The 14,245-nt window shown below is 45.1% G+C and overlaps 1 protein-coding gene across 1 annotated transcript in view; it reads left to right on the forward strand.

Annotated features, from left to right (window-relative positions):
• Positions 1 to 3,611: 3,611 nt before the first annotated feature.
• The window catches only part of SPATS2L (spermatogenesis associated serine rich 2 like), a 64,035-nt gene continuing 53,401 nt past the window's right edge, over positions 3,612 to 14,245 (forward strand). The window contains exon 1 of the mRNA XM_081879176.1: positions 3,612 to 4,125. The gene's annotated coding sequence lies outside the window, so the exon portion shown is untranslated. The remainder of the gene's footprint in view (positions 4,126 to 14,245) is intronic.

Genomic DNA, 14,245 nt, shown 5'->3' on the forward strand with positions numbered 1-14,245 from the left:
AGATTTTTCTCTTCACTTTCCCACATCCAGATATAATTTGTAAATCTTTTATAGCCTTTTATCTTATAGCTACATTCTTCTCCAAGACCTTTGTCCGAGTCTTTTGTTGAATCCTGTTTTCCCAGCTGGTTTGCAATAACAGCTTTATTCTATAAGAATCCTCAATGATTCCCAAAATCCCCACCGCGCTGCATAATATAAGACGCATGTTTGAACTTTGTAACTAGAAAAGAACTTGGATCCAAGAAATTCAAAATGTATGTTTAGAAAATTCAGAAGTTGCACGCAATATTTATTTTGATCCTTTATCCCAGGCATAGGCAAACTTGGCCCTCCAGATGTGTTGGGACTACAACTCCCATGATCCCTAGCTAGCAGGACCAGTTGTCAGGGATGATGGGAATTGTAGTCTGGAGGGCCGAGTTTGCCTATGCCTGCTTTATCCCTACTAGGTTGTATGCCAGTCATATGAAAGAGGATACAAATGACAGCCCACATAACATAGTGGATCAGAGCTCAAGTTTACATTGAGACCATGATGCACAGTGGAAAGCTACCAGAAAGCACTGTCTCGTTTTAACCTTTTCCCCATAGATTGCTTTAAGAACAAAATGGGAAACCCTTTGTACATGGGCTCTTAGTTTGCATATGCATTTCACACTAAACAAAAAGCTAGGGTGTGGTATTGTTGCATGACACCCCAATCTCCCAGCAGTGTGAAACTCCAGGGTTTGTGCTTCCTTTTCAAAATGAGGCACAGTCAAGAGTGTGGTGTCTTCAGGATTTATGGTTTAATAATAATAATAATAATACCCCACCCTCCCCAGCTAAGACCGGGCTCAGGGCAGCTAACAACCAATAATAAAAACAAGTTGATTAAAATACAATTTAAAAAATATTAAAATACAACATTAAAACATTAGGATGCAGCCTCGTCACAGGAGGAGAAAGTAAAAAGAAAGAGGGGGAAGGAATCAAACTGATTCTAAGCTAAAGGCCAGGTGGAACAACTCTGTCTTATAGGCCCTGCGGAAAGAAATCAGATCCCGCAGGGCCCTGGTCTCATGAGACAGAGCTTTCCACCAGGCCGGAGCCAGTGTTGAGAAGGCCCCGGCTCTGGTTGAGGCTAATCTAACTTCCTTAGGGCCCGGGACCACTAGGGTGTTTAGTTTAGTTTAGTTTAGTTTAGTTTAGTTACGCATACATACAACCTGAGCATACGATGGAGGGGTTCATAGCATCAACACCCCAAAATGTCTTTTTTCTCCCATAGCAGCAGCCTGTGATTGAAACAGAAATCAAACATTGCTCTCTGATCCTTTGCTTGCTGCTTTTACTCCAGCTTCTCACTCACATAACAACTGTTGCTTTGTCCTACTCCTGATCTAAGAGAGAGAAGAGGAGGAGCCCCACCCATTTTGCCGTCTGGCACAAAGCCCCCCTTTCCTTGGTTCTCTTAATGGCCCGTTTGCCAGTCGATCACCTCTGCCTGATTTATATTTTGACACTTGCTAGGATTATAGGCATAGCTGTCAAGTGTCCCTTATTTGAAGGGACAGTCCCTTATTCCAGCGCCATGTCCTGCTGCTGTCCCTTATTGATGGATGTCCCTTAAATGATGTCCCTTAAATTTCAAAGGAAGCAGCTCCTCTCCCTCCCTCCCTGCCAGCCAGGGAGGAGGGAGGCTCCAACTGTGTTGCTTGGTTGTGTTTCTCACCCAATAAGAAGTCTAAGAACGACTGGGGGGTGGAGCTTGCATGCCTTGTGTGTGGCTAGTTAATGCAAGCTGAGAGGGTTTTTGAATGCTGGGCACCATTTTGTTGCACGTGCTGCTGCAAACTTTGCAGTGCAAAGTCAGGCCAGGGAGCCATCTTAAGTTGAGGCTGCATAGGCCTTGTGGTGCATGTGATTCAGATTCTATTCAGTTGAACCTCTGGTTACAAAGTTGGTTGGACAGTGTTCTCGAAGCTATCAGCATGAGTTTGACCAGACTGCAGGAGGACAGGAAGACTGCAGTGCCTAGAACAGGTGAGGCTGCAGGTCCCTTATTTTGGCTGCTGGTCCCTTATTTTCAAGGCTGCTGGTCCCTTATTTTCAAATCTGTAAGTTGACAGCTATGATTATAGGGATTAGAAGCCTGGCACCCACAAATCCATAACAGTATTATCCTGTCTGCAAGAAAAGGAGCAACAGTTTAGTAACAGCACGCAGACATAACTCCATTCCAAGTTCTCTTGGGACACCAGGACTTTTCTAGGGAAATCCCTCTGAAGCATCCTGACATAACCACAGAGGGGAAACTATTTAATTTTGTCAAAGTGATTACTATTTGGGATCTAGGGCACTCCAAATCAGTTGCCTGAGGTAGTTCCCTAACTCTAACTAATAGAGAGGCAATCTCCTCTGTTTCTTCTCTGCCAAGTGTTTTTCTTTAATACACACACACTTGCAAATATGCTTGTTGGCATTCGTGTTTTTGTATGTATGTGTAAAGTAAGCTGCATTGTTCCTTAAAAAATATCTGCATGAAGCATCCTTTTGTTTGATCATTTCTTAAGAATATTGTTAGAAATGCCACATGTAACTGAACTACAGTTCAGAGAGAGATTGGGAAAGGTTAAGTACACAGTTGGAACAGGATCATGCTCTTTTGCAAGCTAGTAGCAAAACTCCCACTGCTTTTTATGGGTCATAGTTTCAGCCCCGGATGACCGGAAGTGAAGGACAAGAAACAAGGTAGTTTTAAACTGCCATGGAGCTGAGATTGCATTGCTCCAAAATACCGCACATTAATAATAATAAAAGCCATGCACATTTTACCTAGGAGCAAAACTCCACTGAACACAGTATAACTTCCTTTTGAGTAAACTGGCATAGGATTGCTCTGCTGAAGCCAGTTTTTCAAAATCCCATATTTTGCCCATCAGTTAGCAGCTACAACGGTACTTGAGCATTACTTGAAAATGGAAATTACTGGTGTTAAGCAACCAACCAAAGAAGAAAAGAAAAACCTCTCACAATCTTTCAGCACCACCGTTTGCCTCATGGACAATTTGCTGAGAGATTCAAAGCTCCTTGAATGGATGAATGTGGTAAATAATTCAATCGGAGTACATAAAGTGTGGTTTGTTTACGTGTCCTAATGGAGGGAGTTTATTTATGGAAAAAAACAGTTTGAGGAGGAGATTATTGGATCCTTCTGAAGCAGTTCAGTGAGTCACCTAGTGAACTATTGCCCTCTGTCTATGGCTAGTCTCTTCGGCCACCCATCTTAACCCGCTATTTATTTATTTTTCTCGTTTGCCTCTTCGGTGTCTGCCCCAACGTGCTAGAATCGCAGGAGAAATCGCATCTCGCAACCGGGGCAAGTTGTGAGGAACGAAGTCTTAAAATCTGACACAAAATCTGATCAAATAAGTGGGGCCATTTCCCTCAGGATCCAGTTCGGAGGGCGGGGAGACGTGTTTTAGGCTGTGAGAAACTCCTCGCAATATTATTTCCCCCTCCGGAATGCCTCATCGAGAAAATATGCTGGCTATGTCCCCTTGGCTTGTCATGATCTCCCTTTCTCTCTCTTTTTTTCTCCATCTCTCTCTCTCTCTCACACCACACACCTCCTCCTCAATTCCAGGCAGAAGCTAGCAATGCACCGGAACGCAGAAGGGAGCCAAGGTTCTGCATTTCGGCGCGCAAAAGCGAGGAAACGCCAGTGGTGGCGGCTGCTGCGGGGAGGCGTAAAGTCATTTGGTAGTTGTGGAGGAGGAGGAGGAGAGCCCTTCGCCTTCCTGTGCTTTAAAAAAAAGAAGGGAGCGTAGAAAGAAAGAGAGAAGGAGGAGAGAGAGAGAGATTGTGTGAGAGAAGGGGAGTGTCTCCGTGGGGCGAGCATCTGGGCGCGCGCGAGGAAAGTTGGCTGGACGTGGAGACCCAGCTTGGAGCGGGGAAAGGACGCCGCTTCCCTGCCAAGCGAGTTCCGTGAGGGGAGCCAGAGGCGAGGAAGGGAGGAGAAGAAGAAGAAGAAGAAGGCGCCCGCTCGACCTCGGCAGCTGCAGCTGCAGCCTTTCCCTTTTAGAAGAAGCCGGACCTCGACGCCTCAGGCGACAACAGACCATTGGCTGCGTCTGTGAGGTAAGGCGCCCGGCGCGTCTCTCTCGCGCCTCTCCGGGGCGCAATGGCGCCTCGACTTGGGGAATGCCTTTGGCTCCCCCCCCCCCACACACGGGGGGGGGGGCAGCAGGGTGGGGACTTGCCGTCTTCTCATTAATGCTTGGAAGGATCCAGAACACCCCCCACAAAATAAAGTGCCCCCTCCCCAGCCTTTCCAGGGCGCGCATATTTAGGAAGGCGAAATATGTGGGGAACCAAATGTGGTTCTGGTGCTGTGGGGTCAGTTAGGGAACTCGGTTTCTCTTTCTCTCTCCTCCTCCCCCCCTCCCCCCCCCCATCAAATGCAGTGTTGCTCTTCAGCCCGGAGAAACGAAAATAGAATTGCAGCTTTAGGGAAGTGTACGTTGAAAGGAGCCCGCCCGTGCCCTTGTCCAATCTATAAACAGCCTCGGGGATCTGATCCTGGCACTCCTTTCCCCAAGCGCTCCCCTTGGATTCCAGCACAGGGGGGCGTCAGAAGCCCAGGATCGGGTCCTGGGTTATGAGCTAGCTAGACGGGAGCCGCCGACCCATGTTTTGTTTTTGAGGCTCGTCTTACAGTACATAGTACAGTATTGATGCAATCCAAGGCTCTCTGCAAGGGGAAATGTTATGTGTGAGTCACATATAAACCACATTCCCCAGGCTCCCTCCCTCATTCCTTGTCTCCCATACCCACCCCCCACCCCCCCTGCTAAAAGTCTCTAAAGGGTATCGGTATTAAAGTTGGATGGCTTTGTGGAAATATTAATTCTGAATGACTGGAGCGGCGCCGTGAAACTATGAAGCGACAGTAGTACTGGCTGCCCTGGAAAAAAAATGAAACAAAATGTGCTGAGATAGCAGCACTGCTCGTTTCTTCGAGAAGGGATGCATGGCATTTTCTGGAGGAACTGCCCCCAAATGTGGCTGTAGAAATGTGCTGAGATTTAACGGGCAGATGCAAAGGTGAGTGATCCGTAGAGGCTGTTTGCACGGCGGTTCTGTCATTTTATTTTATTTTTTGGCTGCTGTTTCAGTCAGCGCTTCGCTGTTCACATTCAGTCTCTTCCCTTGCAGAGCACAAAAAATCGCTGTTGCTATTTTCAGATCGTTTTGTGTCTACTGGCAGCTGGCAGCAACAGGATTGGTTTTGTTCCACATCATCGCAGTGGTTTTCTTTTCCTGCACAACTGTAAATGCTGGTTCTTTCCTTGGTGAGGTAGAGAAGGAAAGAGATTTTGGTTGCCAGTGTGCAGCTACCCACATTTAGAGATAGCAAATAGGCAACAACCCATTCCTTGCATTCCTGCTCATGCAAAAACCTTTGTAACATTTTCAATCCGAAGTTCTATCCATCCGTTAGAATATGTGAATGAATATATGTGAGTGATTATAAATTATATATGAGTGCTGATAAAATGCAGGGTATGTATTATCTGTCCTTAAAAGAAAAAAAGCCTACACTGAAATTCTACATCAAGAAAAGCTGAATTCTGCAACTTGCATAAAATTAAGGAAAACTGAATAGTTCTGTTTCTGGTTGCCTAGAGAGATGTTGCTGTAAGTCATTCGGAATACACCTTTGTGGGAGGAGACGGACCCACAAAGAGAAAATACAAGCCTTTACAGCTTGTTGGTTTGTTTTTTTTTAATAATTTTTTATTAATTTTCCAATTTTAAGACGAAACAACATACACACATCAACAAACAAAAACAAACACACAAATATAGTTTCATAACCTCATTTTCATAAGCCTTCTTTCTCGGACTTCCCCATACCTTACCCTTTTTGCATCCTTATTTTACAATTTTTCAGCAACCCTTTACTCCAATTAATTAAAACTTATTATCCTTCTCAATTTCATCTTAATTCAACAAACAATTTCAGCTGCAATTCTGTATCTTCCTTTCCCTTGACATTTTAGCACTCATCAATATTATAACAGTTCTTAAGATAAGCTTTGAACTTCTTCCAGTCTTCCTCCACCGTCTCTTTCTCTTGGTCACGGATTCTGCCAGTCATTTCTGCCAATCCCATAAAGTCAATCACTTTCGTCTGCCATTCTTCCAGTGTGGGAAGTTCTTGTGTCCAAGCCTTTACAGCTTGATGCCTGCCCTTGTGGTCCATGACAAAAGAGAAAAAAGAATTCAGTGAGCCTGTGAGGCTCATCCACAGATAACCACCCCAGCAGAGTAGTTAACCCACAGCGCCACCCGTGTCCTTAAGATACTAGGTTACTAGATAGGATGACTTAAATGCAGTTGACAGATTTCAGAGGTGGTTTGATTCTGAGTACCAGCTGCTAGGAGCAACATCAAGAGAACATGAGAAGAGTTTTCTTGCCACTGTAGAAAACAAGATGCTGGAGTAGAAGGACCCTTGGTGTGATCTGATGAAGCTCTTCTCACGTTCCTACACATTTGTGCAGAATGGTAGAATAAACAGCCTTGAGAATAGGTACAAAATGCAGATAATAAGAGGAGGTGTCAGGATGACCTCCCAAAGAAATGATATCAAAATTCCTTTTTAAGGCATGGGGCCCATCTAGCAAACATGTTTCACTCTGGTGTAAAAGAATGGGATGCAACTTGTAGAAAGGTATGCAGGTTAGCAACGCTTGGTGAAATCTCAAAAGCCAGAGAAGTTCTGAGCTGGACTTCCAGAGATCAGGCAACAAGGCTTTAGTGGGCACCTGAAGCAGTTGGGAATTCTCTAGCCCAGGGCTTGTTTAAAGCTACTTTTGTCTGGGGTGCCAAATGATCAGTATTATTATTACTACTGCTGTAAGTCACTCGGTTAAGTAGCTTACTTACAGAAAGCTTTCATAAGCACAATGTCTGCATCAATTGCGGGTTTAAAATGTAGCTTGCTAACTGGGGTGTAATTGCAGCTGTTCCTGTAAGAGAGAGTTTGGTGCTGATGGAAACGGAACGATAAGGAGTCTGTGTGCATTCAGGCTGTTTAGCAGCACAAACCTATGCCTGTTTACTCAGAATGGAATCGGGTACATTGTGTTCAGTGGAGGTTACACTCAGATATGTGCGCAACATTATTATTCGAAAGTGCAAGTTAGCAATAAATGTAATTTTGCTATAAAACGGTTACCTCTCTATTTTTTTAAAAAAAAAAACATTCCACACAGTTAAAAGGTAAAGGTAAAGGGACCCCTGACCATTAGGTCCCATCGTGACCGACTCTGGGGTTGCGGTGCTCATCTCGCTTTAGTGGCCGAGGGAGCCGGCGTACAGCTTCCGGGTCATGTGGCCAGCAGAACTGGGTCATGTGGCTCTGGCGAACCAGAGCAGCGCACGGAAACGCCGTCTACCTTCCCGCCGGAGCGGTACTTATTTATCTACTTGCACTTTGACGTGCTTTCAAACTGCTAGGTTGGCAGGAGCAGGGACCGAGCAACGGGAGCTCACCCCATCGCGGGGATTCGAACCGCCAACCTTCTGATTGGCAAGCCCTAGGTTCTGTGGTTTAACCCACAGTTGGAAACCCACAGAAAAGTATAGGGGTGAAAGGAGATTTGCTCCTTTGCTGTGTCATCCTGCTCAGCTTGGAGCCTGGGCTTAGCTCAAATTTTTAACCAAGACCCACTTCCCAGCCCAGCAAGGAGTCTGGATGAAGCAGAGGAACATTGCTTCCTTGCTCCTTCACCTTCCTGGTCCTCTGCTTCCTTGCTGCTCAGCTTTGAGCTGGGGCTTGGCTCCAGGGCTGTGCTCTCCCATCCAGCAATGGAGATGAGCTATTGTGCCCCTTCTCCTGTGCCCAGACCCAACACGACTTTTTAAAGGCCTTGTGTAATCCAGCAGAAAGCATGATTATGTGAGTCCCCCAACTCAGCTAGCATAGATTCTCCCTTCTGTGTGTGTGTGTTGCCTTCAGGTGCTGGGATCTCAACAGACTGGAAGTAAGTAAGCATGACTACACATTTATCATAATACAGTTAAAGCCAGCAGTTTCCAGACCATCATTCTGCGATACTATTTTGTCATAAGCAACCATAGTCAAATTTGGTCCAGGTTATAAGTTTACAGCATCTGTCATCATCAACAAAACCTCCTCAAAATGAGTGGAAATAGACAACCATGTACTGTGTACCATCTTAAGCTCCTTTGATCCAGCATTTGAAACAATTGCTTCCTTCTTTACCTTGGGATACTGTAGTTTACTGTACTAGACTTTTTACCCTTCACCCCCTGGAAGTGGCTGGTGCTGTATCTTGGATTAATGACTTTTCAAACATGTAAGATGAATTTTTGTTCAATTTTGTAAGAGAGTAAAGCTGTTCAGGTTTGGCATGGGCTAGCTACTCTCAAAAAAGTGGTCTTGAGTATATTGTATACTTGGACCATCTTCCAGCTCTAATTAGTCCAATATGTATTTCTTGAGTATGTGTTGGTCTTGAGCAGATTTCTTTTGTCTACCCTCCATTGACTTCTCTGCATTGGGAAGGAACCCTGTATATTGTGGACTCTCCTTCCTTGGAGGTCTTTAAGCAGAGGTTGGGTGGCCATCTGTCATGGATGCTTTAGTTGAAATTCCTGCACTGCAGGGCATTGGACTGGTTGACCCTCTACAATTCCAGACCTCATAAGAAGTACAACAGATTTTTTAAGTGTTTCAAGTTGAAGAGCAAACTTTCAGCTGTCAACAGTTATTATTAGCTAGGACGTTCAGGCCATTCATCTTAATGTTTAGCATGCTCCTGGATGCTCTAAATTATCAAATGCTTGATGGGAACCCTCCATTAGCTTTCTCCGTTGTCTTATGACTTCTTATAGCATTATATAGGACGCGGGTGGCGCTGTGGTCTAAACTACTGAGCCATTTGGGCTTGCCAATCAGAAGGTTGGCGGTTCGAATCCCCGCAATGGGGTGAGCTCCCGTTGTTCGGTCCCTGCTCCAGCCAACCTAGCAGTTTAAAAGCACACCAGTGCAAGTAGATAAATAGGTACCACTGTGGCGGGAAGGTAAACAACATTTCTGGGTTCCGTCATGGTGTTCCGTTGCGCCAGAAGCGGTTAAGTCATGCTGGCCACATGACCCGGAAAACTGTTTGTGGACAAACGCCGGCTCCCTCGGTCTGAAAGCGAGACGAGCGCCGCAACCCCATAGTCACCTTTGACTGGACTTAACCATCCAGGGGTCCTTTACCTTTATAGCATTAAGATTTACTCACTGCTGGAAGTGAGATGTTGACATGAATCAGCCACTGAGCTGATGTAGCACAGTCATTTCCCTCTCTTTCACTGCAAGAGCTCAGTTCAGTCTATCATGCAATCCTAAAGACGCTTACATGGGAGTAAGTTCCTCTCAACACAGTGGGACTTTCTTCCAATTGCACTATTAGTTCCACTGAAAATAATGAGATTTGGACAACAGAGAGTATTGCATTATCTTGAAGACTAACACAGATTTATTGGGACATGAGCTTTTATGGCTATAGCCCATTTTGTCAGATGCATGAATTGTTATCCTCTGTTGGCAGGCGCTTACATGGAGAAAAACAGATGTAATCAGTGGGGCCAAAAATGGGATGTAAGTTAATAACCAACTTTCCTTGGGTTTCAAGTGAGACTTAGCTGTGAGCTTCTTCATGCCTGGCACGTTTTCTATATGAAAATAATCTACACGTCAGAAAAGGGCATGGGTGAAGACCCCCAAAGTATCCAGGAATTTCCAAGTTTCCAGAAATTTTAGGTTCAGCTGCAGTGTCTTGTTTTACTCTTCTATGGGGTTTTTCATATTCTACAGGAACACACTCCTCATAACCAGCAGATACAGACCTCAGACGAGCACACCGATTGGCATTAAGTCTAGGATCCATTCCACTACCTCAGTAAGATCACCCAGCAAGCACAATGAGGCTTCATAGTAATATATCAGGCCTTGTCCATTGCCTGAAATTTTAGGAGTACATGACACATTGTACGGTGGTGGTTTTCATTTCACAAGTCATATAAAAATATATCTATGCAGCGTACAAAATATTGGTTGGAACCAAAGCAGCATAACATAAAATCAAAGCAAAATACATTATTGAATCAGGATTACAACATTGGCAATTGGACAAGAAGATAATAAAAATACATAATTTTCATAAGACATCTTGCTAAAGTAACCAGCTCCATTGTTGGTGCCTAAAACCCTCTGTGCATGGGTAGCGCATAAATCATAAACCTGGCATCGCCACACAAAACACACCATTTCTGGTTAAGGAGAGTCTGGCATTACAAGGGAACATTTACATATTTATTTCAGAAGACTCCTTCACCATAAGGTCCCAGGGTAGATTTGATGAAAATAATATGCAGTTATAAAACATATAGAACCATTACACAATGACTGAAGCAAGTAAAAATGTTCCAAATGGAACAGAACAGTATAGATTCAGCAGAAGAGGTGTCCCACAAAACAAATAACTATCAAATGCCGGGGATAAGCATATGCTGAAAGAAATGCAAAACAGGCATGTAAAAGCCTATTGCAATCTTTCTTTATACAGTCAACAACTAAATATTCTCGCTTACCCTTCTTGTAGAAGTGTCAATGCAGTGTGTGTGTGTGTGTGTGTGTGTGTGTGTGTAAAAGAGGGAGAGCACAGCATTGTAACTAAGGAGGAGTCTTCACTCAGACTACATTTTGGAACCACCATACAATATCCACACAAAGACGGGAAGAAGAGCTAACTTCAAATAGGCAAAACGACGCTGGTGGGTTTTTTTGTGTGTATGTGTTATTTCTAGCAACGCTTCCCTTTTCAACAAAATCCCCTCTTCCCCTCATGAAACTGAAATTCCCCTCAATTTATGGATGCTGGCTCTGTTGCAAAGGAGGCAGACAGATAAGTGCAGTGTAGCCCATGAATACGGGACCTATCCTATTGTATGGGATATAATATATGCACATTACGAACAGACAAATTGCTGACACGCTATCCTGAAACACAAATGCCAGCTACAAGGGAGTGTCCTCTCAAAGGAATGTGTTGGCCTCTTAACCGCTCACTTGCTGTTCTGCATGAAATGACATCCTGAGTTAAATTACAGTACTTAACAACTTTGCGGTATTGTACATTTTCCTGCAGTTAGGAAGAATTCTACTTCTGCATTGGATGTTACCAGCTGTCAGTATTACCGCAATTATGAATTGCCCAAAAGATGCTTTACTTATTGAAAATGATTCAGTATCAGATATAAAACTTTGGGTAAGACGTAACACTTCATCAGTTGAGTCTTCCAAGGGGTGTGTTATATAGGCATATATGGCATTTCATTACGATTTTAGCTGCACAGAGCACTGTACAATTGTTGTATCCGCTCGCAGCATCCTTCTAAGGAAGGCATTCTCTTCACATTTTGCAGATGGGAATCTAAGGCCAAACACAGTGCTGTGAATGGAATTCACATGGGTCTGTAGTTGATTTGGGGTTTGAGCCTACATCTGCTAGGTTATATTACATCGTTTTCGTTGCAAATTGCTACTTTCTTGAAATAGGAATTTTGTTGTTTGCATCATTACCGCAGAACAAACCATTTGTGTTGGGACTGAGCAACTTCTTCGGCCCATGGTGCCATTTTTGCAGTGGTTTCCTCTAAACTGGGCCTTAGTGTCCAAAGCACTACTCTGTGTGATGCATTCACTTTCATTTGCTGACACACAAATGGAATATGTAAAATAGGAAATGCTCACAGTCCCTTGAAATGCATTGCAGTGCGCTCTGGGGCTACGCCCAAGCCTGGACTGGAAGCCCCATGCAAAATGCTGCAGTTAGACCATTGCAAAGGTCAGACTTCTAATGCCACCGTGGGACGCAGGTGGCACTGTGGGTTAAACCACAGAGCCTAGGACTTGCTGATCAGAAGGTCAGTGGTTCAAATCCCCGCGACGGGGTGAGCTCCCATTGCTCCATCCCAGCTCCTGCCAACCTAGCAGTTAGAAAGCACGTCAAATTGCAAGTAGATAAATAGGTACCGCTCTGGCAGGAAGGTAAACAGCGTTTCCGTGTGCTGCTCTGGTTCACCAGAAGCGGCTTAGTCATGCTGGCCACATGACCCGGAAGCTGTACGCCGGCTCCCTCGGCCAATAAAGCGAGATGAGCGCCGCAACCCCAGAGTCGGCCACGACTGGACCTAATGGTCAGGGGTCCCTTTACCTTACCACATGTTACCAGGCCCTTAAAAATTTGGGTCCAGGATACCTTAAGGAATACCTTCATATTCCTTTTATCCCTGCCCGATCGCTGAGATCTTTGGGGAAGCCTCTGTGGTTCCCCATAGCTCAGATGCATAGCTTATATCTGCCAGAAGCAATTTAGTAATGCGGGCTTGAAATCAGATAGCACCTCCTGTAATACTTCAGGTACTTGATGAAGACCTTCCTACTTCAACACGTTTTAAGGAAGCTTTCTGTTTTTACGATTTATTTTATTTTATCCACTGTATACTATTTTTTGCAATTTTATTGCATATCCGCTCAGAAACTTCTTAGGTTAAACAGTGTATAAATGGCTACAACCATTTTCTTGGTTTTCTCTGTATTTGTGCAGTGCCACCCATACTAATCTGGCTAGTCCCCAGTCTTCCATTTGGACTACCGTAATAAGGATAATCAAAGGGCAACATTGGTCTTTGTGTGGCTGGAGGATATTGGGGGTGATCTGAAGAAGCCTTTATCTAGAAATAAAGCTGTTTGTACATTCTATCCTGTTCTTTCTGTTTAGAATTTCGTTTGATTAGCAATTCGTTTTTCAGTTTAAATAGAGTAGTGTAAAATTCATAGTCTGACATCAAAGGTTGCTTTCAGTATTCACTTCAAGGTACAGTTTAATTCTCTTTAAAAAAAAAAAGGCCTTTGGGGACAGTTCTCAAGAAAGTGATGGCAGAACAGCAGAAAGTCAGTTTGTAACTTTGGCAGCCTTTTTCATACAACAAAGAATAGGCAGCAGTGCAGATTTACCTTAATTTGAAAACATAACAGAATGGAGTCTAAATTGAGGAATGCCAAAGGAATGGAGAGAGAGAGAGCTGCAGTTACAATCACATTTGTAAAGGAAATGTGAGGTATTCCTGCTGTCATCAAGACATTTTGGCACCTGAGGCAAACCACAAAATGACTCCTCCCTTCGCCGAGGGTTGAGGGAAGATCTGCATTGGAAACAAGGGTGGGTGTGTGGAATAAAATCCTACACTGGGAACAAGGGGGTGAGTAAAGATCTACAACTGCAACAAGGGAGGGGGAAATCAAATCAACCTTAACTGATTGTTGAAGAAGGAATCAAAGGGAAATCAAATCAACTTTACCTGACAGTTGAAGAAGGAATCAAAGGTTGTCACGGGCAGGGGTGTCTTACCCATAGAGGCTAGTGGTGTGGGGTGCCAGGGTGCCAAGTTCTGGAGGGTGCTAGGGAAGAGGCGGAGGCTGGACGCAGCGCCTCCCGGCATCAGCTGCCCTCGCCCACCTCCGCCATGCAGCTCCACACCCGGAGCCTTCGTCTGCCGTGGCCACCGCGGCACGAAGCGGCCAGCTAAGCCAGGAGGCGCCGCGTCCAGCCTCTGCCTCTTCCCCACCAGAGGAACTGCGCTCCGGCCACTGCCCGCCTCCTCCAGCCTCGCATGCAGCGCCATCCTCCCTAAAAAACTCTGGAAAACAGGGGGGGCGCCCAAGGGAGCTTTGCACCATGGCGCTGGATATGCTTAAGATGGCCCTGGTCACGGGGGAGAAAGGCGCTCACTCTGAATCAGGCTGGGCGGGTGCAGAGCCCAGGAGACCCCAGAGGGCAGCCCTTGCCATTCCTTCCTAGGGATGGGAGACCACCAGCACCTCCTATTCTCCAAGGGCTGCTGTAGAGGCAGCATGGGGTGCTATTGCCGAAGAGGCGGCAGATCCAGTCTCCGAGAAGCATGCTGCAGCCATTGTTGCTTTTGCTGCAGCGGCGGCTGACAGTGCATTCTTTGGAGGCAAGATCTACTGCCCCTTTGGATCCTGCCGCCCGAGGCAGTCAGCACACCTTGCTTCATGGTGGGGCCGGCCCTGGTCATTAATCACACTCGATATAAAATGGCTAATTGTTCTGACTTGCTAGAGACTGATGAGATAGTAAATTTTGAAGCT

Source organism: Podarcis erhardii, assembly GCF_964252035.2.
Source record: "Podarcis erhardii genome assembly, chromosome: 1".
In the NCBI taxonomy this organism is placed as follows: domain Eukaryota; kingdom Metazoa; phylum Chordata; class Lepidosauria; order Squamata; family Lacertidae; genus Podarcis; species Podarcis erhardii.